The sequence below is a fragment of the Rhinolophus sinicus genome, linkage group LG02, assembly GCF_036562045.2.
Source record: "Rhinolophus sinicus isolate RSC01 linkage group LG02, ASM3656204v1, whole genome shotgun sequence".
Lineage (NCBI taxonomy): Eukaryota > Metazoa > Chordata > Mammalia > Chiroptera > Rhinolophidae > Rhinolophus > Rhinolophus sinicus.
In genome coordinates this window covers 76,016,287-76,043,539 of record NC_133752.1, presented here as the reverse complement: position 1 = coordinate 76,043,539, position 27,253 = coordinate 76,016,287, and positions in this window count along the sequence as shown.

Here is a 27,253-nt window from a genome sequence, read left to right as displayed (position 1 = left end):
AGGACAATGTTATCATCAGTTTATCTAAAGAATCTTTATTTTTGTGTTTCTCTTTGCATTTTATTGCATTATATTGCTGCCTTGCATTATTTTTCTTTTTCCCTTGCTTTTACTCCTATTTTCTCTCTCCAATAGTACCCACATTAAAAGACATTATATGCACATATAAAATATTTTATTAAATATGTACATAACCTATAAAATATAGAGTTTTCTTCATGTGTTTTTTGCTTTTCTACTGTTTGAATTTATTTAAGTACATTGGTCTGTTCAAGATTTCCACTTTTTCAAAATTGGCATTTTATAGTTTTTCCAACAGTGCATCCATTTGGTCTATGTTATAAAATGTATTGGTATGGAATATTAATATATTATTTCTTAATTATTTTAATATTAATTGTATTTTTTTATATTTTCACTTGCTTTATTTTTATTATTATTCCATATTGGAAGATTTTCTGACAGATAAACCTAGGGGATATTAGGTTTGAGACATGATAGTTCTTCTGACAGATATGAGATGACATCTCATTGTGGTTTTAACTTGCATTTCTCTGATGATTAGTGACATTGATCGTCTCCTCATATGTCTCTTGGCCATCTGTATGTCCTCTTTGGAGAAATGCCTATTTGGGTTCTCTGCCCATTCATTAATTGAATTGTTTGTTTGTTTGTTTGCTGTTGAGTTGTACTTTTTAAAAAAAAATAAATTTTGGATATTAACCCACTATCAGATGTATCATTGTCAAATATCTTCTCCCATTCAGTAGGATGTCTTTTCATCTTGTTGATGGTTTCCTTTGCTTTGCAAAAATTTTTTAGTATGATGTATTCTCATTTGTTGTTGGGTTTTTCTATTTGTTTGTTTCCCTGGCTCAAGGAGACAGATCAGTGAAAATATTACTAAGGATAATGTCTAAGAGTTTACTTTCTACTTTTCTTCTAGGAATTTTATGGTTTCAGGTCTTGCATTTAAGTCTTTAACCCATTTTGAGTTTATTCTTGTATATGGCATAAGAAGGTGGTCCAGCTTCATTTTTTTTGCATGTATCTATCCAGTTTTCCCAACTCCATTTATTGGCTAGACTGTCTTTACCCCAATGTATATTCTTGCCTCCTTTGTCATAGATTAAATGACCACATAGTCATGGATTTATATCTGGGCTGTCTATTCTGTTCTATTTATCTGTGTCTATTTTTATGTCAATAACATGCTGTTTTAATTACTATGACCTGAGTGAAATAAGTCAGACTGAGAAAGGCAAATACAATATACTCTCACTTATATGTGGAATCCAAGGAACAGAATAAATGAACAAACAAAACAGAAATAGACTGATAGATACAGAGAACAAACTGATGGTTACTAGATGGGAGAGGGGTTGGGGGACTGGGTGACAAAAGTGGAGGCATTAAGTAATGCAAATTGGTAGTTACAAAATAGCCACAGGGATGTAAAATACAGTATAAAAAATATAGTCAATATATTGTAAAATCTATGTATAGTGTCAGATGGGTAATAGACTTATCAGGGGGATCACTTCATAAATTATACAAATGTCTAACCACTATGTTGTACACCTGAAACTAATATAAAATAATATTGAATGCTAACTATAATTAAAATAAATAGTCATGGGATATAAAGTGCAGTATAAGGAATATAACCAATAATATTGTAATAACTATGTACAGTGTCAGATGGGTAATAGAGTTATTGGTGTCATCACTTTGTGAGGATTCTAAATGTCTAATCACTATGTTGTTTTGTAAAATTGAAAGTAATTCTAAAAATAAAGAAACAAAAAATATGTGTAATTAATTTCTGTTCATATTTGTAATCTCCTTTCTTTTATATTCTTTTGGCTTTCTTTGTTGCTCTCTGTCTGACTTCTTGAATTGAACAGTCATTTATTTTCAATTATTTTTTTTCTGATAAATGAGTTTAAAGCTACAAATATACCTTTAATGATTACTTCAGCTATGTTCTATACATCTAGTTTTAATATTTGCATTTTAACACATTTCTTAGTATTTTATAATTTGCCTTTTGATTTCCTATTCTACATAAAGTTTCCTTATTAATTAGTTTTCGCAGTATGCAGTTATTTTTTCAGTTATTTTTTGTTTCAAGTTTAATTACATAGGGTTGGAATAAAAAAATCTGGGTTCTGTTAAAATTTTAGAATTCGAGGGTTTTTTTTTTTTTTTTTTTGACTAGATTATTATTACTTTCTGCAAGATAAGGCCTATATGCCTTGTGACCAGCTTCAGACACAGCCAGAGCACCAGTGTCTTGGTTGGCCTCTTTGGATTCATCTTTGGAACTCTCTGTGCTTTCTGGGCTTGTATATCTAGTTCACCAGGTTAGAGAAATTTTCAATCATTATTTCTTCAAATAGGCTCACTCTAGTGCCCAGGTAATGGTTGCTCAGCCAGAGGTACAGAACACGCTGAAGCCAGATGCTGCTTGTTTGAGTTTTTAAGAAATTCCACAGCATGAACCAAGGCAGGTCATTTATATGGAATAGCCACTGGAAATGGCTTGGGTGTGTGGCAAGCAGGGTGGCACAGGGTCTCAGGTAATCACTAGGGTGGGACAAAGGAACAATGTTAGCCAGGTTGATGGAGACTCAGATATGGCAGCTGCCTGCATTTGCATGCTGGGAAGGGGGCGGGCTCAACAAAGAAACAATGGGTTCTGCTAGCTCCTCTGTCTAGGAGAAAGCTGCTCCTCTAGCCCTCAGTCTGAGGCCAGACAACTCAGCTTCTCCCTGTATGTTCCTGGTGCCTTTAAAGCTATTGCCCCAGTGCTGGAACTCAAAGTGAGTGAGTCCATCAGTGAATAAGTGTGCACAGGCCCTTTAATAGGAGAGCCTGGGATGATAGCTTTTCTCTTCTCACTCAGCCACAATCTTCACTGGTTTTCACAGCCAGAGATTATGGGGACTTTTCTCCTCAGCATTGAAAACCTGGTCTCAAGAGCCTGGAGTTGGGCTGGGACATGTTGGTTCTCTAGCAGGGACTTCGGCAGCAGAGGTATCCCTCTAGATTTTTAATGGTCACATGCAGGTGTGGGACCAGCCCATTCCACATCTCTGCCCCTCTTACCATTCTCAAAGTAGCTTCTTCTGTATGTTCATTATTGTAGGGCTTTGGTTCTGCTAGACATCTAGAGATTCTCAATGATGGTTGTTCTGTAGTTTAGTTGTAATTTTGATGTGGACATGAAAAGAGATAAATGTGTTATTTATCCACTCCACCGTCTTGCCCAAAAAGTCCCAGAGAGAATCTTAAAAGCAACTATAGAAAAGTAGTGATTGACCTGCAAGAGAGTTCCCCTAAGACTGCCAGCAGATTTCTCAGTAGAAACTTTGCAGGACAAAAGGGGTTGGCATGAAATATTCAAAGTGATGAAAAACAAAGACCTACAACCAAGATTACTCTACCTAGCAGTGCTATCATTTAGAATTGAAGGATAGAAAAAGAGCTCCGCAAACAAGAAAAAGTTAAGGGAATTCATCACCACCAAGCCAGTATTACAGGAAATGTTAGAGGAACTTCTTTAAGAAGAAGAATATTTTTAAAAAGATGAAAAATATGAATAATAAAATGGCAATAACTACATATCTATCAACAATGACTTTAAATGTAAATTGTTTAAACACTGTAATCAAAAGACTCAGGGTGGCTGAACGGATCTTACAAGAAACTCACTTCACAGTGAAAGAAACAACAGACTGAAAGTAAAGGGGATGAAGAAAGATATTTCATGAAAATGGAAACAAAAACAAACAAACCAAAAAGCTGGATACTTATTCCAGACAAAATAGACTTTAAAACAAAGGCTACAAAAACAAACAAACAAACAAACAAACAAAAACAAAGGCTACAACAGGAGACAATGAAGGACCCAGTAATCCCACTTCTGGGTATTTATCTGAAAAAACACAAAATACTACTTCAAATGTAGCATTATTTACAATAGCCAGGATTTGGAGGTAACCTGTAACCTGTGTCCATCAAAGAATGAATGGATAAAGAGTGGTTCATATGTACAATGGAATATTACTCACCCATTAAAAAGAATGAAATCTTGCTATCTGCAACAACATAGATAGACGTAAAGGGTATAAAGGGTATTGTGCTGAGTGGAGTAAGTCAGACAGAGAAAGACAAATGCTGTATGATTTTACTTATATGTGGAACCTAAAAACAACAACAAAAACCCCAAAACAAACAAACAAACAAAAAAAGAAACAAACTCATAGAAACAGAGAATATTTTGATGATTGCCAGCTGGCAGGGGGTATTTGAAGATGGGTTGAAAGGCCTAAGGAATTAAGAAGTACAAATTTGTAGTTACAAAATAGTGATGAGGATGTAAAATATTGCATAAGGAATATAGTCAATAACATTGTAATAGGTGTGTATGGTGTCAGGTGGTTACTAGATTTATCAGGGTGATTACCTAATAAGTTATATAAAAGTCTAATCACTATGTGGTACGCCTGAAACTAATATAGCATTGTCTGTCACATGTAATTGAAACTAAAGCAATTATTAAAACATTCTCAATGAGAATTATACTTTGAATTTGAGCAACAATATAGAGAAATATTTTCCAGAATATGCATGTAAGAGAGCACATGTGCTATTCATGGAAGGAGGCTAGATGCTTAGAACTTTGATTCACAAATTTATTTTAATTTTAAGTTATGTTTACTATTTCATGTTATCTTTTTCCAATTAAATGGAGAGAAAAGACGAAAACGTGGACAAAAGTGTAACAGGGCCTTTCCTAGCAAATCCATAACCTAATGGACATACATATAACATGCTACATATGGGTAAAAGAGGGTGCTGAGGAAGGCAAACTTTACTAGCTGTTCAACTGAGAGGGGTAGTTCTGTGACATATAATCCAATCACTCTTGTACCCACCATTGATTTTTTTTTTTCATGCAACATTACTCTTCATAAGTGTTAGAAATACTTATGTGTATATTATGCTTGTATATAATACAAATGCAGAATAAAGTTATTAGCAGTTAGACCACCCAATCTATTAACTAGAATTAGCAAAGGATAACTCTAAATTGTTAATGGTCCATAAAGTAGTGATTTACCATCTTGATTAACATAAAATCCATTGTTCTTTTTTTAACAAACAAGCAAAAAATTGTTCATCTAGTTTCATTTCATTTATGGTTTTGTATTGCATGAATTATTTTTAATGCATTTATTTAGTTTCTCTCTGACTAGCATTACCTCCCTTCTTGTCTCCTCCTCCCTCCCTCTTCATTTGGGGGATGCTCCTTTTTCTTTTCCAGCAGCTCCAGAGGAAAGCATTAGATATGCACATGATCCACTCTCTGGCCACAGTTGACTGGGGAGGAGATGTATGGTTATCAAGAACCAATCATGGTTCTTCACTGTTATTGTAAAACTGGGAGCTAGGGAAAGTAGTTAGCCTTCTGTGGCAGAAACCATGGGATATGAGGTGCTCAAACTGCCTGTTTCCATGTTTCCCACTATTTGGAGAAACTGTGGAGAAACAAAACTGATGTACTTTAAAGAGAGAAAAGAGGGGAGGAGGGAGAGAGAAAAAGACAGAGATAAACAGAGAGAGAGAGAGAGAGAGAGACAGAGAGAGAGAGAGAGAGAGAGAGAGAATGGGAATGAAAGAAAAAGGGTTTGTGTGAGGAGAGAAGCTGTTTTAATAAAGTTCTGGTCCCTGGTTTTGTTATTCCCAAAGCTGAGCTGTTTTCCTGCAAGTCTGAACAGTTTATTTGTTCCTCCTTCCTATAGTCTCTGTGAAGCAACAAATTCTCTTTATTCCCTAACCTAGGTTGAGTTCAGTTTCTGTTACTTGCTGTCAACACTTTCCTGTCTAATGCATGCTCAATTTTTAGGCAGCAGAAATTTCAAACATATAATTATGTGACATTTCATAAAGGTAACACATGGTCATAGCCAAGGAGAAACAGGAAGTAGAGACTTCCTAGTTAGCTAATCTGAGTGATAGCCCAACTAAGTGGTCTGCTGTTTCATATAAGTGATCATTAATCTATAGGTACTCCCCCAAAAAAATTCCACAAGGAAGGTAGGAAATTATAAAAAATCGTATATACTTCCAAATAAATTAACAGGTATGCAAATAAATTGTGAGTGTGCGTGTGTGAGTGTGTGTAGTGATTCTGAGAGGCTTAATAATCCTCTAAATAATAACTGTTCAAAATTCAGATTAAGAATCATGAATTAAATCTAGCTTTTCATTTAATGGGAGAGAAATTTAGGCATGTTTATTACCCTTTCTGAGCCTCATTATTTTCAACTGTTAAATGGAAACAATTTGAGCACCTTTCTAAAATAGTTGAATAGCTGTAATATTTAAATGAGTAGATAGATAGAAATATAGATATTAATATATTTATATATATAAATATCTATATAAATATCTATATATATAAATATATGTAAATCATATATATGTATATATACATATACATATATGTATATATACATATACATATATGTGTGTGTGTGTATATATATATATATATATATATATATATATATACACACACACACATATATATGTATATGGCCAAAAAGTGTATACACATTTTAAGAAAGGAAGGAAAACTGTATTAAAATTGTAATACTCAATATATACCAATAACAAAAGATGAATACAAGTCACATTTGACTTCTTCAATTACAAGAGATGTTCAAAGTGGTTACCATCAGCGTCCAGACACTTCTGGTTATGGTGAAGTACTGCTTGAGCAACGTTGACCAAAGTGTCCACTTGTATACATTTTTTTGGCATCCCTGGCATGTAGGTATATATATGAATATACAATATTGTTTATTATTTTTGATAACTGCTAAGTTCTATCTTCAGTATTTTCTTCCTATAACAGGATCTATATGAATATCAAATAATTCTCATTCTCTTCTGTTAAAGCACATTTAGAATTCCTATCATAATTATTTCCTGAACTACATCTATCACCACTATCTGAGGCGAACGTTTTTCACAAAACAACAAAACAACATGGGCAATAATCACCGAAATGTCTTCCTTGTGAAGGTTACTATAAGGTATATATTAATTTTACTTTTAAGTTGAGTTTTTGTCATAATTTTTCTTTGTATCAACACTTCAGTGCTTTGTATGATTTATCCTTCTCAAATATATTAATCATGGGTTATATAATTTGTTTTGTAAAATTACAGAAGACTAAATCGACATGTTTAGCGTTCAGTGTATGATCCTGGTGCAAACAGAATTGATGGATATTTAAGAGGTTTTACTGAACAATGAAAACAGGCTAATGCTAGTGATTACATTTGTTAAACCAAATGGAAAGTAAATAAATAAACCAAATTAATTTAATAAAGCAAATTGATTTAATATGTTAGTTAAGGTTAATATATTTTGAATACTCTAAACTTAAGTAACTTTATAACACAATTTTAGGTCATCTTAGTCTTAGGACATTCATTTTGTATTGCTATAAATCCTTATGTATTAGTACTACATATCTAGTCAAACTGCAGTAATAGGAAAATACTTATCATCATACAGAATTTCATTAATTTTACAAGCGTTGAAATAGAATGAGTGTGTGTGTGTGTGTGCGAGAGAGAGAGAGAGAGAGAGAGAGAGAGAGAGAGAGAGAGAGAGAGAGAATATGAATGCATATATCCAAAATATGATTTTACGTCATTCCATATGCACATTTATATGTTAAGGACATGGGTTTCTCTAAACTCATTTTAAGAAGTTTAACATAAATGTGCTTAAAGAAAGCATTACATAATTTTTCTTAAATGGAAGAAAATAAAAACTAAACAGAGAAAAGGGAACTAGGTGAAAAACAAGTGTCTCTGGGGGAAGACAAAAAAATTAGAATCAAGGGAAACTCAACAAATCTGTGACAAAATGTGTTATGATTAACGTTAACAATGTTTAGAGATGGGGGTTATCGAGTCAAAAAATTAGCTTTAGTGATCATGGTATTGAATGATCTGATTTATGTCACTCTCAAAGTGAGATTTATAGTGAGTTTTCAACATGGAAATATGAGACTAGAAAAAATTTCATAAAAGGACTGAACAGATCAGATCAGTGCCTCCTAGATTTAAGTATGAAACTCCATTTGAGAGATGGGTTCTATTTTTAGCCCAGCCAACTATGCACATCTCCTTACTTTGTATTCTTAGCGTAAAAGCCTTAAAGACCCTTAGATCCTCTCCTTATAAGAAAGTAGTTTTCAAGTCTCCTTCTTGTTAACTGCACCTTCCTCATTCATTTCCCTGAAAACTTCAAAAAAAAAAAAAAATTTTGGCTGTATGTAATCTGATTATTTTAACTTGAAGTGCTAGTAGTACATGAGAGAATTGCAAATTTTCCCTTTCCCTGTTAAAATCATATAATCTTCAGTAAGTTTTAAAACATTTAACTTAGAATATTCTGATCCACTCAGATGTTTCGATTTTCCCCAATGTACTTGATATATCTGTAACACCCCATGTGATTAGAAAGTGGAAGAGGGTCCATAGACATGCATTTAAGTACTGCCTGTCAACCTAATATACAGGCTGGGAGTGAGGATAATTGATGTGTGTAGGGCAATGAGAATAAGCCCAAGTACTAAATTATGTATTAGTTGTTGCTGTGCCATAAAGTCCAAACTAGTCGGTATGCTTATAAACCTTAAATTCTACTTGCAGGGAAGATGTGCTTCTAATAACTCTGGCTTCATGCTGAAATTAAGTTTCAGAAACATGATTCTAATATGCACATACTTTTGACCCTACCTAAGAAGATCATCTTTCTGTATCCTGGGCTAAATATTTCTTGAGCATTAAGTATTTAAAGAACTATATTTCTTAGCGACAGAAAGGATAGAAAACTGCCAACAGTGCTAGAATATTTTCATATGAATGTTTAGTCCCCTTTTCATCATTAAATTAGAAATTGGCATGGGCATTGGTGCATTTACAATTGAACTGGTGAAGATATGAAGAGGGTGAAGAAATACACGCGGGACTAAATGGCTAAAAGGGAAAGACCGAAGATATGACTTCAAGGCATCTTGGATCTAAGTCTCCTTCCAGCATGTGAATTTTTAATTAGAAATATGGGGTAGAGGAAAGCTAGAGGGGTGAAGAAGGTACTGTTTAATTTGTACATTCCTAACAGCCACTACTGAAATCTCCTCAAAATGCATTACTGTCAGTCTGCCTCCAGCATGCCAACAGGTTGCATTATCAAAGTTCATTTGGGTATGTTTGGACGTTTTGAAATGCAAAATATATTGTCCTATGAAAATATAATAATAGCATTATAATGTAGAAAGTGACAGTTTCCTAAGCCAGGCAACACAATCTTATTTAATCTGCTATACAGGAGTAGTTTAACAGCGGGACAAAAGAATGCTATAGATTCTGAACCTGGATAAAATTTATAAAACAAATTCTATGGAAAGTGTTTTCAAGTGCTAATCTGATCTTTGAGAAACATTATCTCCCCCTCTGACCCAGCAGTGATACCACTAGAATTGGTAGTTCCAGTGGATGGTCTATAGATTTGTATGATCTATACATATGTATGTGTAAAGTGATTTTGAAAGAGGAGTAATCATGAATGAACCAACTCAAAGGTGACTCATTATGTTTCCTCTTGTTCCTGTGTTTCCTGTGAGGATAATGGCATTTTCAGTTGGCAATATGTGTAATAGAAAACATAACCCACAGTTTACAGATGAAGAAACACACTTGGAGTGATGGAGTGATTTGCTAGGATCATACAGCTAGTAAAGTAAGTGGTAGGTCATGGGATCAGGGACAGCAACATGACTTGATGGATCCAGTGAAAAATGAAAATTCAAGGCCCCCTTTTCAAAAATCAGGACAAAAGATGCCTGACTACTGTACTATATACCTGAAGCTGAAGTTGAATGGTATGGATTCCCAATATATATATATATATATATATTCCCTTATGGGATGTGGAGTACTACAGCACAGGGAATATAGTCAGTGGAATAGTAACAGAGATATACAATGTCAGAGGGGTAGTAGGTTGCGGGGGTGTAAATGTAAATGTATAACTATTACATTGTTTTCTACACCTGAAACTAATAACAAAAAGATCAGGATAAAGGATTTTTCCTTCCTTCTACAGTCCATCTCTCCAAATGTAATGGTGTTTTTTATTTTCTGTTTGATGTCAAGCTTCTTCTGACATGGGGAGATTTATGGGGTGAGTGCAGCAGACTCTTAAAGGTGCATAGAGTTCTAGCTGTTTGCAACTGTGTGTGGGGGTGTGTGCATTGACTCACTCTCTCACTCCCCCCCACCATGGGCTGAGGATGGCAGCAGTTGCTGGGTGGGGGTAGGTGCAGAGAACCCACCCAGGAGAGGCAAGGCGGTGGGAGGGTGGTGGGAGGCAGGATATTAGTGAGGCAAATATACATGTCCCCAGAGCAAACATGCTTCATTGTTTCATCAGACTTCAACTACAAACTGCAAATTCAAAGATAAAATTATTAAGAATTGCAGGACAGCTACTGTGGGGAATTAACACCCAGGTTTGGGACCTCCTTCTGGATGTGGGTCCCATTGTGAAGGTCCAGGCACTTGAAGCTGATCCTATCCCAGACTATCCTAGGTAATTTTATTTTAGAATTTGATATTTCCCTCCATACTCACTGCCTTTCTAGGTTGAAGTTTACTTGTAGATGAGGCTTCTTAAAGTGTAACATTTCCGTGGAGACGGCCTGAGTTTGCGTTCTTAGGACAAAGAACCTGGACAAATGAGTCATATATTTTGGCTTTTGCATTTATTCCAAAGTTATCCTCTTCATACCAAAGTGCATGCACTTTACATTCTTGCCACCAGCAACAGCTGATTCCTCTTAGCAGAATAGCCCCTGTACCCTGGATATATTCAAACTTACCAGACACAAAATACATATTCCACTTGGGACTTACTGACAATTAGCTATTGAAAATGTCGGAAATATAAATTAGCTTTCATTTTCATGTGTGATGCTTTTCCCCCTCCACATTGCAACCTTTTCCTCCTCTGGATTTGAGCACTCATTCACTGGTTTATTCATATATATCAGATCCATCAGCTACCCAGTAGATGTTGTCACTTTTACTTACACTTGCATGTGCGATGGGACTTAGGTGCAAATTGGAAGGAATACAAAATAAAAATTCATATCAGTTTTAATAAATGAACCAATTAACATATGTTCACAAAAAGACAATTAATGACATTTATAGTGCTGTGTTTGTTTTATCACTTATCATTCAGATTCTGTCAGAAAGGATTTAAGATGAGTGTGCTTAGTTCCATTAATGGAAAGAGTTATTTATATTTTTTCTAGGAAAGTTTTTGGCTTTTGAAATATCAACTATCTAAATATACTGTCAATTTGCTTACTGATAGTTTCTCAGTTACAAAAGCAGTTTGCACTCATCTGTGCTTTTATCACAAGGGTGACAGGCATGATAATGGTCCTGGCTGGAGCTGAATGATAGATATAGCTTTTTTCCTATCTCTCAAAAGCACTGTAAATCTTTGTAAGTAAAGGTAGGTAGTTAAGATTGACTATGTTTTCCAAATTTGCTGAGATAGGATTTTCTAAATATTTTATGAGTTCAGGTACATGTGAAAAGTCATTGGTCTGTAGTATTTATTTTGGAATGAATTAAGGAATCAGCTCCACCTCTAACTGATTCTAATTATTTCTATTTAATAGTGGTAATATGAAGCGGTACTGCTTTTTTAACTTTCCACTTCTTTTTCTTCTAATTACCCAATTGACCTTAGTTGTACAACTAAAGAAGAAGACTCCCCTTTGAATGTCCTCTCTGTATTATCTTTGTAGATCCACCCAAAAAATTAGAAGGTTGGAAATTAAATATAAATGATTCTTACTTCTTCAGATTTATTCAATTAGAATAGGCAAAAGTAGGGAACCAAGAATCTGTATAAGTAATACATTCCCTAAATAACTGCTATGTTGTCAGCCCAAGTCTAGCATATCTTTTTACTCAAACTTCTAGAATCTTTTTTCTCTATACTTCTCCCAAAGATCATCACATGATTGACTTCTTGCATCATTCAAGTCTCATTAAATGTCTCTTCTGTAGAAGAATTTTTCCGGAATGATCTATCTGAATGGGCACCTTCATTCCATATCCTACCTCAGTCAAATATCGTTATCTTGTTAACTTTCGTTTTTTGTTGTTCATTAATTTGGAACTAATTTACTTATTTGTTAATGTGTTAATTATAAAAATCCCACTGGAATGTAAGTCTCATGAGAGATCCATTTATATTGTTTATTGTTGGGTTCCCATAACTGGAAAGGATCAAATTCATAGTAATTACTTAAAAACTGGTCATTGAAGACTATTAAAAAATGTCAGCATCATAGGTACATAAAATGCAACCCCAAAATATTAGAATTAATCAATATATTCAGCGAATTTGTAGGATATAAATTAAAAATACAGAATTCAGTTGCATTTTTATACACTAACAATGAAGTATGTGAAAAAGAAATAAATAGCATCACAATAGCATCATAAATAATAAATAATATTACTAAATAAAGTATTTAGTAATAAATTTAACCAAGAAAGTGAAATACATGTACAATAAAAACTTCAAAATTCTGATGAAAAAAATTGAAGAAGACACAAACAATTGGAAAGATATGTGTGGATTGGAAGATATGGATTGGAAGAATTAATATTGTTAAAATGTCAGTACTACCCAAAGCCACATATAGAGTCAATGCAATCCCTAACAAAATTCCAATAACATTTTTCACAGAAATAGAAATAATTGTAAAGTTGGTATGGTGCCACAAAACACTCCAAATAGCCAAAGCACTCCTGAGATAAAAAAGAATAAGGCTGAAAAAAAGAGCACCACTTACCAAAAATAATTTGAAATGGATTAAAGACTTAAACATAGGACCTGAAACCATAAAACTAGAGGTAAATACAGGAGTAAAGCTCCTCCACATTGATTTTGGCGCTAGCTTTTGGGTATGACACCAAAGCACAAGCAACAAAACAAAAATCAGCAAGTGGGATCACATCAAATTAAAAAGTTTCTGCACAGTAAAAGAAACAGTCAACAAACTGAAAAGGCAACCTATGGAATGAAGAAATATTTGAAAGAGGTTTTACATCGGATAAAGGGTTAACATCCAAGGTATATAAATAACTCACACAACTCAATAACAATAAGAACAACAAAATCTAACTAAAAATAAGCAGAGGAACTCAATAGATATTTTCCCAAATAAGACATCAAAATCCAAATGGCCAACAGATTCATGAAAAGATGTTCAGTATTATTAATCATCATGGAAATGCAAATCAAAACCACAATGAGATTATCACTTCACAGCTGTTAGCATAGTTATCATCAAGAAAACAAGAAATAAATATTGGTGAGGATGTGGAGAAAAGGGAACCCAATGCATTGTTGGTAGGATTGTAAATTTGTTCAGCCACTATGGAGAACAGTGGAAGTTCCTCAAAAAATTAGAAGTCCATTTTCCATACGATCTAGCAATTCTACTACTGGATATATATAGAAAGGAAATGAAAACAGGATATTGAGAAGATACCTGTATTCCCATGTTTATTGCAACATTTTTCACAATAGCCAAGATTTGGAAACAACCTAAGAGTCAGTCAATAGATGAATGGATATAAAAGAAGATGTGATTGATACATACATACATACATTTGGGACAACATGGGTCCCAAGATCTTGAGGGCATTATGCTAAGTTTGGTAAGCCAGAGAAAGACAAATACTATGTGGTATCACTTATATGTTGAATCTAAAAAAGCCAAACTCATAGAAACAGAGAGTAGAATGGTGGTTTCCAGGGGCTGAGGGATGGGGAAATTGTAGAGATGCTGGTCAAAGGATACAAACTTGCAATTAGAACATGAATAAGTTCAGGGGATCTAATACACAGCATTGTGATTAGCAATACCATTTTATACAACTAAACATTGTTAAGAGACTACACCTTAAATGTTCTCACAACAAAAAAAGAAATGGTAATTTTTTGATGGGATGGAGGTGTTAATTAACACTACAAGGGTAATCATACTGCAATATATGTCTATCAAATCAACGCAGTTTATACCTTAAACCTACATGAAGTTAGATGTCAATTATCTATCAATAAAAATAGTTATTGAGTAAATGAATGAGTTATACAATTGTATTAAATTGCTCACAAGCAATTTTTCAACATTCATACAAGGCAAGCTTACTTCATTGATTTCTTTGCCTGCATAACAGTGTTATAGGGACAGCAAATGGTTTCTCTACAATCTTCTATCTGAGTTCGAGTTCTGCATTTAATGTAAAAATGAAGGCCAGATAAAATATGTCATTAAAACGGAGATTGTTATACCAAAAGAAAATTGTAAGATCATTTTATCATTTCTTTATTTAATAGATTATGAGATGGGTTCAGAGTGAATAAATTCCTCATTTAAAGACACAGCAATCTAAAGGAAAAGTCAGCTTAGAACTGAGATTTACAAATCCACCAACCTATCGTTTCTGCAGCTTTCTCTTGATTAATAAGAGTGCTTAGTGTTAGAGATTCAACTCCAAGGGAATTTGCTTACCACACAAGAGGAAGAGAAGCACTGACTCCAGTCTTTCTTGAGCCTAAACCTCATATAGTGTTGTGCATGCTTTCTGTCTCTCCATCCATGTCGTATTTGCTTCTTTCAGTATGTTCATCTTACTTTCTTTGACTGGAGATAAGCTTCTTTAATGTGGCTGGAGATAAGACCCATCTCAGCTCTTTCTACAAGCTTCCTGGTTTGTAATGCCAGTGAAAGAGAGCCAGACTTTTTCCACAGGACCCTATATATGTAACATCCTACTAGGCCTCTGAAGATCCCTGCTTGAGTATACACACTTCTCTGAACCAATGACTGTGGGAGGCAGACTGGAGGTGATTAGCTAGACGGAGATCTAAACTCATTTTTGTGCCCGGAACAAAGTACTAAAACTAGGAGAAGATGAAACATTTATATAAAGGGCAGACAAAAAACATAGCTACCACAAGTAATTATTACAACTTATTTTTAAATCCACATGACTTTTTATGTACATAAAGTTTATATAAAAGGCATTATGTAAATGCTTTCGGCTTGATTATTCATCAGCTCTAAATTCAGTTATTTCTTTGAATCTAAAACTTCTGACATCTCTTCAGAGATTATCATATATTTTCTTGGTGATCCTTTCCAAGCTAAATTTCAAAGAGAAAAAAGATTTGTATTGTTTGAATATACACCACAATTCAGAAGAAGAACTGAATACCTTGATAGAAGAGAAAAAAATTGTAAAAACTAATTTCAGCTGGTAAACATTAGTCAATTGTAAGAGAAGTTTTATCCATAACTATTATGAACAGTTTTCCATATTATTTTTATAAATTGTAGAATAATTGCCTGGCCTGAATATGTTCATAAAATTTAAGAAAAAAAAAATACTCTATGTGAAAAGATTTTTTTTTTTTTATATATTTCTTTCTCTGTCAGACCTCTGTGCCTGATTCCTCTGCAAACATTGGCCTTCCCATAAGTAATTTCCCAGATAACTTGCAATGAATAAATCTAGTCTTTTAGGGACTTTGATCCACAAGGCTGCAGTCAGGGCTTCAATAAGTATATCGAGAGCTCATGTTTGAATTTGAAATAGTCACCTTGTTTAGGCAAATAGAAAATGGCACCCCCTCAGAGGACCAGATCCACAGGGTACACAGCTCAGGGGGTAGTTTCTACTCTGTACAAACAAAACACAAACAAACAAATAGAAAAAAAAAAGTATGCTCCTTGTTCTGTTGGGAACCGGTGCTGTGTCAAACTGGATTTCAACTTCTGTCTGTTCCGAGACAGGCTGCTTTTTCGCAGTACACAAATTACACAGCCATGCTTAGCAGCGTGGGTATGATTTTGCAAAAGTTAATGGAACAATAGTTGAGCATAATACATTTTCCCATTATCTAAGAAACTCAGTCAAAAATAATAGCACCAGTGTCCTCTGAGCCTATGACATCATCATTCTGAGCCAAGTTGTGCTCTGCATCCCAAGACCAGGTTGCTTTCATCAACTCTCCCATGAGAGAAGATGAAGAGCATATCAGGTCTGGAGATCCTATTGTTTCAAGGGTCTACGTTCCAGATCTCCCTGGGGCAATTGTTTGGACAATAGCATGCTCAACTCCACAAGAATAAGCCATAGGATAGTCTAAATTCTTCTTTAGGTAAAAACACATTAATCTAAGGGAAGCCTATGCAAGAATATAAATCTGCTACAACACACAGTAAATCTACCTTACTAAATATAACACTTAAATGTTTCTCCATAAATTCTTCCTTTCAGTTGCTTCCCTGCATTAAGGTCTTGCCTAACTCACAAGGTTCTGCTGAGTGATTTATCTTTCACTGTCCAAAAGGAAATGGCATAGAAATAAATTTAAGTTTTAATACTCAGCAAACAGAAATTTCTTTCAACCTTTAAGTGACAGTCTTAGTAACTTAAAACAACAATGGCACTTGGGCTCAGTTCTCAGTTAGAGAAAGTCCTATATCGTCAGAAAAAAATCTTGATCAGACATAAAGAATTAAGAATTAAGGATTAATTAAATTTCTAAAATGATCGTGAAAATATCAGAGTTCTGTTTCCTCTCCCTTCTCCGTCTACCTCTCTCTTCCTCTTTCTCCCTTCCATTAACAATGGAATATTCTCTTCTAAATTTTTTCAGCTTCTATAAAGTGAAGCTAAAGAAAACACCCAAAATAATCTTGAATTCAATAAGAAATAGGAAGGCGATCCTGAGATGTGGATTCACTTATTTCCGTATTTACAATATAATCAGAGCCCCAGCTCTGGTTTATAGTTGATCTCTTTGGAGCTGATCCCCATGATAAGTGTGATTTGGCATGAGTAGGATAGAAATAATTTTTTCCTAATGTGAACTCTGCACAGGTCCTTTAGCAATAAAGCCCGATTTTGCCTTAGCCCTCTTTGATTGATTAGAGTGTTAAGAGTGTCCATGGAGAAAGGGATGCCAGATTCTCTAGCACCTTGCTTTAAAACACCGTATCTGATATTTAAAAATCTATTGAGCGATTTTGAATTTGTCCTAAAATATAACTTGTTTCTTTCTCTTTAAATTGATGAATCCTGCTAACTACCAAATTGTGCAATTTTATTTAGAATTTAATATTGTCAGCCATAGTTTTCAGACAACATAATCTTGGGTAACAATTAGCTAGTTCTCTGTCTCTCTGTCTCTCTGTCTCTCTGTCTCTCTGTCTCTCTCTCTCTGTGCATGTATATATAATATATATATATATATATATATATATATATATATATATATATATACACACATATATACATATATAAAATATATGAAGCCAAATTGTTAATATTTTAATTACACTTTAATGATTTAAAATAGGTAGGCCACCTCTATTGGAGAAAAACATACAAAATTTAAGAGACCCTTGCTGATTGAACTAACATTGCTGGTTGGAGCCATGTAAAATTATCAACCCACTTTTGTACAGAGAAGATACTAGCTTGTATTTTTTAATATTTATAATGGAAAGTGAGTTATTATTTATGTATATAAATCAATACTCAAAGAGCACCACCAAATTATATTACACAAGACCAACAACTGAGGGTATGCCAGTTTCAGCAAATTCAACTGCAAGCAATTTTGAGGAACTCTTACTGATTTATCCTGTTACAGTTATTCTCCTTATCTATAGGATAAGAATAGTAAAGTTATTTTTAATTTGCTAAATGGGAATACAGAAATAGAGCACAACCCCCAATTATTTTTTTGTATGTTACCCACATTTGATGCCTTCATAAATTTTTCATCAGCTGAAGTTGTCTCACTTGTTGATTTTGTATTTGTTTATATTCTGCTTTTATCAGCTGAAATATAAACTAACAGGTCATTGCTCTGTTTAACAAAGTGTCTCTAGCACCTCCTGCAACTTGAACATGTACTAGATACCTCATAAATGGTATTGAATTAACCAGTGGCTAATGAAGTATATTATATTCTGGGTACATGAAACATTCATTCTGAAGAAAACACATATTTGCACCTACTAGATGCAAAGCAGTCTTATAAAACAAGAAAAATTATGTTATTTTATAACAGACATACAGAAAAAATCATATGTACATAAGCTTAGTTTTCAACTATACCAAGAATTATTTTATTTGGATTAGAGTTCAGATTTCTGATTTAAGAATCATTCGAGGTCAGGAAAAAAAAGAAAACTGTTCATGCCAGATAATCTAGTATTAACTCAAATGAAGAAAAGCAAACAGAATGGAAATATATATATTTATTTGTATTGCTACTTTGAAATGCTAAAATCTCACCAATAAAGGAGGAAGGGATGTTATGACTTAGTCCTTTAAGGAAGGACTAAGAAATTATGTCTGCTTTAAAATTAGGAAAAATAAAACTGTTTCAACTGAGAAATTTGGTTTACTTTCAACTCATTTCAAACTTGGATTATTCAGAGAAACCACAGGTAATTATCATTTTCCACATTAACCAGCTAACAAATGAACTAAGTCTCCCTATAATAGTTATTTATATGTATATATTCATTATCCTATCAGTAACTATTTATAGGAATATATCCACATAATCTCGTAATAGTAAATATTGGTCCTCTACTTTCCAAGTCTATAACACAGCTAAAAGCTACCTCATGTTAACTTAGTAGTATCATGAAAACTGAACACATTTTAACATATGTAATTATCCTTGTATTCTCATTCATCACTCAGTCACTCTTGTCCTTACATTTCTTGAGTGTCTGCTCTGTTTCGGTCATTAAAACATTTGTTATAAGCAATAAATATAATAGCTGTATCCTACAATGAAATCCTAGATCTTATATATTGATGATTAAAATCAAACAGTATACTCTGAAATAAGGAATGAATATATACTTACAATTTTCTGTGCTCTCCAATATGTTGAAATATAAATTAACTTACTTCAACTGAATATTTTGGATAAAACTTGACATTAAAATAATTTCCATGATCCTAAACATGTACTGTATATGGAAACCTAATGTATTTAAAACATTAGATTTTTCTTCTCCATTAGCTGTTCCTCAATTAAGAAATGTTTATTGAATAGAAAGCAAAACCTACCTATCAGTGCAGCACAGATTTATATCAGTTATAAATTACTCCATTGAGTGTAAATGAGAACCCTCTTTCACTGAGGTTTCTGCTTTGCAGTGGGTTACTGAAAGGTATTATAAAATTGATGTCATTGGATATCATTATAAATAGAATTCTCAGGAGACATAGTTTATTTGTGATGTTCTACGGGAGAGGGAGACATCCACGTTATTTTCCAAGGTCATGTCTACCCTCTGTATGGCAAGCACTTTTGCAATATACCATAACTCCAAAAAGTGCTGGATCAAGTTTTTACCAGGTCACAATTTCATCATCCAAAGTCAATGGCTGCTGTCTAAAGATTTGCAACTACAGCAGAGACTTTGAAATTTGTTACAAATGTCTAACAATTCCCATTCCAACTTCTGCCATATGAAAGGATTAATGCTGTGACATTTAAAAAGAAATGTTTTATCTTGCATTAACTTTCTTGATGATTAGTGGAGCTTTAATCAAGTGGGTAGAAAGACCAGCTATTCAAACTACTGAAAACTGGAAAGGTCAAAGTATTGCAGCACACTCCCATAATTTACACTCCTATTACATACTCTAAAAATTATCACATTCTCTTCTCAAAGACAATACACTAACTATTTCACATAAGGTCACCATACTCACTAAATTCAGGTTCAATTTAGATGAAAGCTGATAACACTATGTTACCTGTATGAAAGCATTACTCAGAAGAATATGTATAGTATAGTAGAATTCTATCAGAGCATACCAAATTCAATTTACAACCATGTATCATTAGGAACATAAAATTTAAAGTGTCATGTGTTTATAAATAATACAAAAAATGTTTTTTTTAAAAAATCCTAGCTGGCAAATGTATAATGACTAGAACTTTTTTACCATTCTGATCCAACAGTCATCAAACAGATTCTCACATATGTCTTCCTATTAACGTTAGCTTTTTGCAACCTAGGCATTGGGGATTGTCCCTGGATCATATTCCATGATGTCTCATACTTTTTTTTTACCTCCTTGACGCTTCTTCGTAGTAGTTTTCAAAGCATAGTCATACAATAGTAGAGTACAATTTGTAAGTGCTGTTAATTTCCATATTCATGGTCTCATTTCTTAAAGACACACTATTCAGACCATAAAAATTATCTTTTTATCTTTACTCCCAGAGAAGTTTTTTTTGTTTGTTTGTTTGTTTTTGTTTTTGTTTTTTGTTTTTTTACTCTTCATTGGAGCATTTAGGTGGTTTCACCCTTCCATTCTCCAAGTATAACCTCTGGTTGTGACTGCCTTCTCTCCCATTTTTGAGACCCAGACCGGATGTTCAGTACTTGGTACTTTTTGGAAACTTCTCATTTTATCTCTCTTTCTGAGAAATTGTCATTCTGCTATTTAATTTAGAACATTATTTTTATATTTCAAATAATTTAAGAAAAATATGTTTCAAGAACAATCATATGTGTCTACCTTACATTGTAAACAGATTTTTGGTAGAGAGAGATCATTTTTTTTTAATGATTTTGTTTTCAATTTTATCAGAGTCACAGGTTTATGATGAAAAGTTTCAGTCCCCTCCCTTATGCCAAATTTCACTGCTGTGAATAAATACTTTTAATCCTCTTAAATTATTCTTGTTTTTTTCCATTGGCATATTTTTAAATAATATACTCATATTACTCTTTCTTAATTTATTAACTTTAGAAATCTCTGATTTTAAACTATGGTGGATTAAGACTCAGCACACTTCTATACTCTCCCCTCTCCCCTTCTAACAAAACATGATATCATTGTTTTAATTCCTCTATTGGTTACTTCTCTCAATCTGAATAATACACTTACTCAAAGTGTATTGCACCATCACCTCAAGACAGCATGTCTTGACTCCTCATATTTTGAGAATATGTGTTGGGACCTTATATCCTTTCCACTTTTCTTTTTCTTCACTGTTCTCAACCTCTCTGGTTTGTGTGTATCTCTACATTTTTTAATATCATGGTTAAAGTTCTACATGTAAGTATTCATACTTTGATTATATATTAATTCTGAAAGTTAAAAATCAATAAAGTTTTTATAATGATCATGTAAATACAGCCTCTTATATATTCAAATAGTGTCTATATTTCCATTTTGTAATTTTTTTATTTCTTTTCCTGTATAACTTAAGGAAAATAAAATCTCTCTCTCTCTCTCTCTCTCTCTCTCTCTCTCTCTCTCTCTCTCTCTCTTTCTCCTTTCTCTCTTATTTTACCTCATGGATGTATCTCCTTCTTGCAATGTTCCATTCTCTGCTTGAACCTGGAATGTTTGTGTTTTAGAGTACATGTACAGTTCTAGATCAGCTCATCATTACTCTCTTGTGATGGATAAATTATTTCCCAGACCCCATGTTTCTTCTCTTCTGTTTAATCCCTCAATTTACTGGAATATATTTTAACATAAAAAAATTTAAAACGACATGTGAAAAATGTGCTTTTTTGAAAGTCTTTATTCAAACTCCTTTCTTAACTCACAGCTTAGCTGAACATTGATCTGGCTCATTAAGTTTCCATGGTGTGACTGGAAACCCCGAATATTATTAGGTTGTGTCTGGTTATGTTTTTCATTTATGAGAGTGTGATGGGGCAATTCAAATTGAACATTTGTATCTTTAATTTTTTTCTTATGTACTCTATTGATTCATTATATGTTATATGTGAACTGTCTAATCTTAACATGCCACATTATATTTCTTATCTTTAGATATGCCTTTGTAAACTGCCTAAAGATGGATTTTCATTTATTCAATTTGAATTTTCAAACATTAATGGGAAATCTTAATTCATATACATTTATAGAAATTACTGATATATTTGACTTTTTGCAATCTTTTACATTTTTTTTCATATGTATATATGTATAATTTTGTCTCACATGCATAGATGAAAAACTATGGCCATGTGTATTATTAGTCTCCTAGGGCTGCCACAACAGAATACCACACACTGGTGGGTTAAACAACAGAAATTTATTTCCCACAGTTTGGGAGGCCCGAAGTCCAAGATTAAGGTGCCAGTGGTGTTGGTTTCCGGTCAGACCTCTCTTCCTGACTTGTATATGGCTGCTTTCTTGCTGCATTCTACCATGGCTTTTCCTGTGTGCACAGGCACTCCTGGCATCTTTTCTCTTTCCGTAAGGACACCAGTCGTCTTAGATTAGGACCCACCCTTATGACATCATTTAACCTTAATCATCCTCTTAAAGGTCAATCTCCAAACTCAGTTATGGTAGGGACTAAACATAAGAATTTGGGGAGGGTCACAATTCAGTCCATAACAGCAGCATAATTTCTTTTTGATTTGTATCTCAGAGTCCATGAAGATTTTCCAGTTATTTTTGGAAAAATCAGGTGAAGTTTGCAATCAGAATTGGGTTCTTTCTTTTCATGGTTATGGCCATCTTAGAAGTGCACTATTCAGATACTCTGCAAAGAATATAGTTAGTGGCATCGCCTATCTGCAATACCTTTAGGCTATATTTCAATGTTTACACCAAACCCAGGATGTACCTGTGCTTCTCCCAGCCGATGACTAAGGATAGTAATATAAACACAACTGAAGCATTTCAGGTCAATGTAGGACTTACATAATAGGCTATTTTTGTTAATCTTTGCTACTCTCCAGTGGGCTAATCTTTGTTAATCTAAGCCCATTAGTTTGCCTGAAACTTTCTCAAAAGTATTTGTGCTTGTCCCTTCGTTTGAGCTTCTTTACATATATGTTGTTTGCATAGAATACATCAATAAATACTTGTTTTCTTATACTTCTCTTTCTTTCTTTTTGCTTCCATCTCATTTTGTCATTTTAAAGTCTTTATGTTTCTACACCTTCTGTATTTTTCCAGTTTGAAAGTATCTGTACTGACTTTATATTTGAGTGATGATGTGTTAAAGGAAAATGTTTCTGAACACTTTTTTTCACCTTAAAATTTGTCTTCCAAGTTTGAACAATTTTGTTCTATCAACGTTCTTTTATCAATAATAATTTTCAGTTTTTTTTTTCCCCTGAAATTCATGTCACTTTAAATTTGGGAATTAATGCCTTCTTTAATGCTGTGGTGGAATTACGTAATTTTGTTAAAATTTTTTTATTGTACTTGTTTTAAGTACAACTTGTTTTAAGCTACTGTTTTAAGTAAGAAACATTTTTAAAAAAACATTGTGATTGCTTTTGAGAGAGGTATTTTGAGAGCAATTTCTCTAAATTTTATTAAATGACTGGCTGTACAAATATTAGTAAGAATTCTCAGAGGCCAGAGTTTAAGATAAAACAGATTATTACAAGCTAAGACAACAATCATATTTAAATTTGTACTTTTGGGTTAAATTGAGCAGGGAAGACTCAGATGAGATTTACTCTTAAGAGCCGAACACTGTGAGAGAAAATTTGTTTAGTTAGTAATATTTTGACAGAGTTTGTCTAGAATTGTTTTCATTTTTGTACATAGGTTATTATGGTTAATTATTCTGACTCTTTTAAACTTTTATCCCTTTTTATCCTCTTTGAGCCTTTTCAAAATCACATTGAATATTTCCTTCCTCTCCCAGATCCTTTGAGAATGTGCTAAATAGTAAATATTTTTAATTAGCAAACAATGTTATTGAGAAAAATCCAACCAGATAATTATTTACCAAATACCTACTAAAAAAGAAAACAGCACCGTTTATGGATTACCCATTTATCCATTAAGGGAAGTCCTCGTGCTAGGAAATTGCCATGCTTTATTTCATTTAATCTTCACACAAATCCTTGAGCTATTAATATCTCTACTCTAAGAAGGAGAAAACTGGCATAGATAATTAAGTGACTTACAAAGTGTCTTGCATCTATTGAATAACTAGGACATGGTTCTTGTCTTCGAGGAGGTTTCAGCCAATTGGAGCATTATCAAAGTGATAAAAATTATTATAATTTAAAATGTATAAAAACATAAAATATTAGCCTTAAACACTTCACTGTCATTATGCTGACCCCTTATTCTGACTCTTGTTTTTCCACATTCTATTGCTGAAGCTGTTAATAAACATTTCATACTAGGACTTATTTCTAATGCTTTCATCACTTAACAGTATCACATCTTTTCCCCAAATATTCTTTTATAATGTCTATAAGTGAGTGGGTTTCTTGGTCAGTTCACATATTAACTGATAGAAAACAAATAATTTTTCACAAGACAACTGAAGACGCATAATATATAGTTGTTTGATGAAAAAATTTGTTTTATATTTTATTTTTTAAACACTTAAATGAGTGCTATGAAGGCAAAGGAAGTCTAGTGAAAAGATCACTGAGGAGTCAATACTAAACAAGGGAGTGACTTGATTGGATATGAATTTTAGAAAGATCGGTGATGGAAAAAGAACTGACTCTCGGTGGTGAATACACAAAGTGACATATAGATGATGTATTACCGAATTGTACACCTGAAATCTATGTACCTTTACCAATAATCATCACCCCAATAAACTTTAATTAAAAAAAAAAGAATTACTTTAAGAAAGATACGTGGAGAGAAATAAAGACTGGAGGGAGGGAAGACTGTAGGTGGAGGAGTTATTTTAGCAGTTGTTATGTTCTGGAGAGAAATGAAGAATGCCTGAGATAAAGCTATAGTGAGGATTAAGAGGAGGGGGACAAGTGGCATAAATGATAAGAAAGTAGAAATGATAGTACTTGATAACAAGTTAGATCAGCGGTTCTCAACTCTGTGTGTGTGCATGTGTTTGTGTGTGTGTGTGTGTGTGTGTGTGTGTGTATGTGTGTGTGTGGTGAATTTGTTGGAGAGAAACCATTTAAGAAGCTAGTAAAATTGTACATTGTACATAATGTGCAGCCAACTTGTTTTCTATTTTGCTGCTTTAAAAAATGGGAGTGCTAGCATACTATTTAGCAGGTGTGTCTGAAGTGTGAGAGGCAGAAAAGGTTGAGAACAGCTTGATCATGTCTAGTGGGAGATAAAAAGTCAGATTTCCAGATGATTCTGCAGTTTCCAACTTTGGTGTTTGGATTAAATGGCTAACAGGTATGTACCAGTATAAAAAGAACAGAGGAGAAATAGGTCGGTGGGGTGATGATTAAATCTCTCCTTTTAAGGTTATCAACTTGAATAGCTAATGGATTTACACATAAAAGCAAAAAGCCAATTCTTACAGTATACTTCCAGATGATAGATAGGTATTATATTCTTCTTGCAAGCATGATGCTCACTTTTACACAATAAAAGAAGCTTCTGAGGAGAAAATGTTTTGAAATTTTTGTGGCTCTCTCTTAAGCTCTTTAGCATCATTCCTGTAAAGTTATTTTATGATGTCATTTTCTTTTGGAAAAGTATGCTACTTGTCAATTACATTATATATGACTCTTCCACATTGTTCCTTCAGCAGTATAGTGCTATAAATGTTAAATTACAATTGCAAATTTTCTAATTTTTCTGCTTACTTTTTGAAGTAAACCTTCCTATCCCATACTATGTGTTGAAGTAGTCCCTCTTATACGTGTAAGGAACAAGAAGTCTTGTCTCTGGAATTCTGCAAAATTAAAAAATGTGTTTCAAGGATTATTGTCAAGTATTTTTCTAAAGCTGATTAAAAATAATGTTTCATGGGATTAAAATCCAAATGGCAGAGTAAATAAACACTGTGCTTGCCTCCTCCCTGACCACATTAAAATTACAACTAAATTACAGAACAATCGATCTGAAGAACCATCTGAAGTATAGATCAACAGAAGTCCTATAACTAAGGATATAAAGAAGCCACATTCAGACTGGTAGGAGGGACAGAGACCCAAAATGGGCTGGACCCACACACTTAAGTGGCCATTGAGAATCGGGAGGGATATCTCACTAGTGGAAATCCATCCTGGAGGAGCTAGGGACCCCAGCTCCACAACAGGCTCTCCAGTCCAGAGTACCAGTGCCTGGAAGAGAAGCCTCCACAACATCTAGCTGTGAAAAACAGTGGGGATTCTGACTGTCTGGGTAAGACAGAAAGATACAGGAAATCTTGACATCCTCTAAAACGACCTGCACACAGACTTCTTCACTTGCAGGCACTCACCCTGGACTCTGGTAGAGGGAAAAAATTGGGAGGAGTCAGAGACATAAGGGGGGAAACTGAGTTGAGTGCCTTCATGGTGAGGACTGGAGAAATAGTCACCATTTTCCCTGTGTAAAATCTACCTCCTGTACAGCTGTAATGGGGGGTGTCATCTTTCCCGTGTTCAGCCCCCCTCCACATGGCCAAATCTTAATCTATACTGGCCTGGTGAACTTCGCTCCACCCTGATGACTCTCTGAGACTGCAACCCACCTAAGTCACACTACCAGAGGCAGTTTGTCAACCAACAGCCAGCCCCCCACACACATTGCAGTCTTTCTTGGAAAACCATCAGGATCTGTGGCCCCAGGCAGGCAGTGGCTGGCCTCAGGATGCTCTGAGACCTTTGCTGAATAACTCCAGACTCAGCAATGGTATTAAACCAGAATCTATATTAATCTGGTAAACACCACTTGTCCCACCTTGGTGACTCCCTGAGACCCCGCCTCACCCAACTTGCCTACAACACGAGGGTTTAAAGTAGCTGAGCCTTACCAGAGCTGGCAGCAGAACTCAGGGTTCTCTGTGCTTTTGTGGAGCCAAGGGGCTCTAGAACCAACACACCTGAAGGTTGGCTTCAGACCACAACAGAACACCATCCAATTAGCCCCACAAATGGCACACACAAAAGTTGGTCTCAACAGGCACCAGAGCCTGCTGGAGCAAATGTCAGTCTGAGGAATAAAGCCTCCAACACAGCAACCCATAAGCTGTGGACATGGCAAAACCACATTGACAGTCAACCTGAGGGTCAATCCTATCCACTGATGTGCCAATAGCAATCAAGGCTCAACAATAACAAGAGAGCACACACAACTCACAC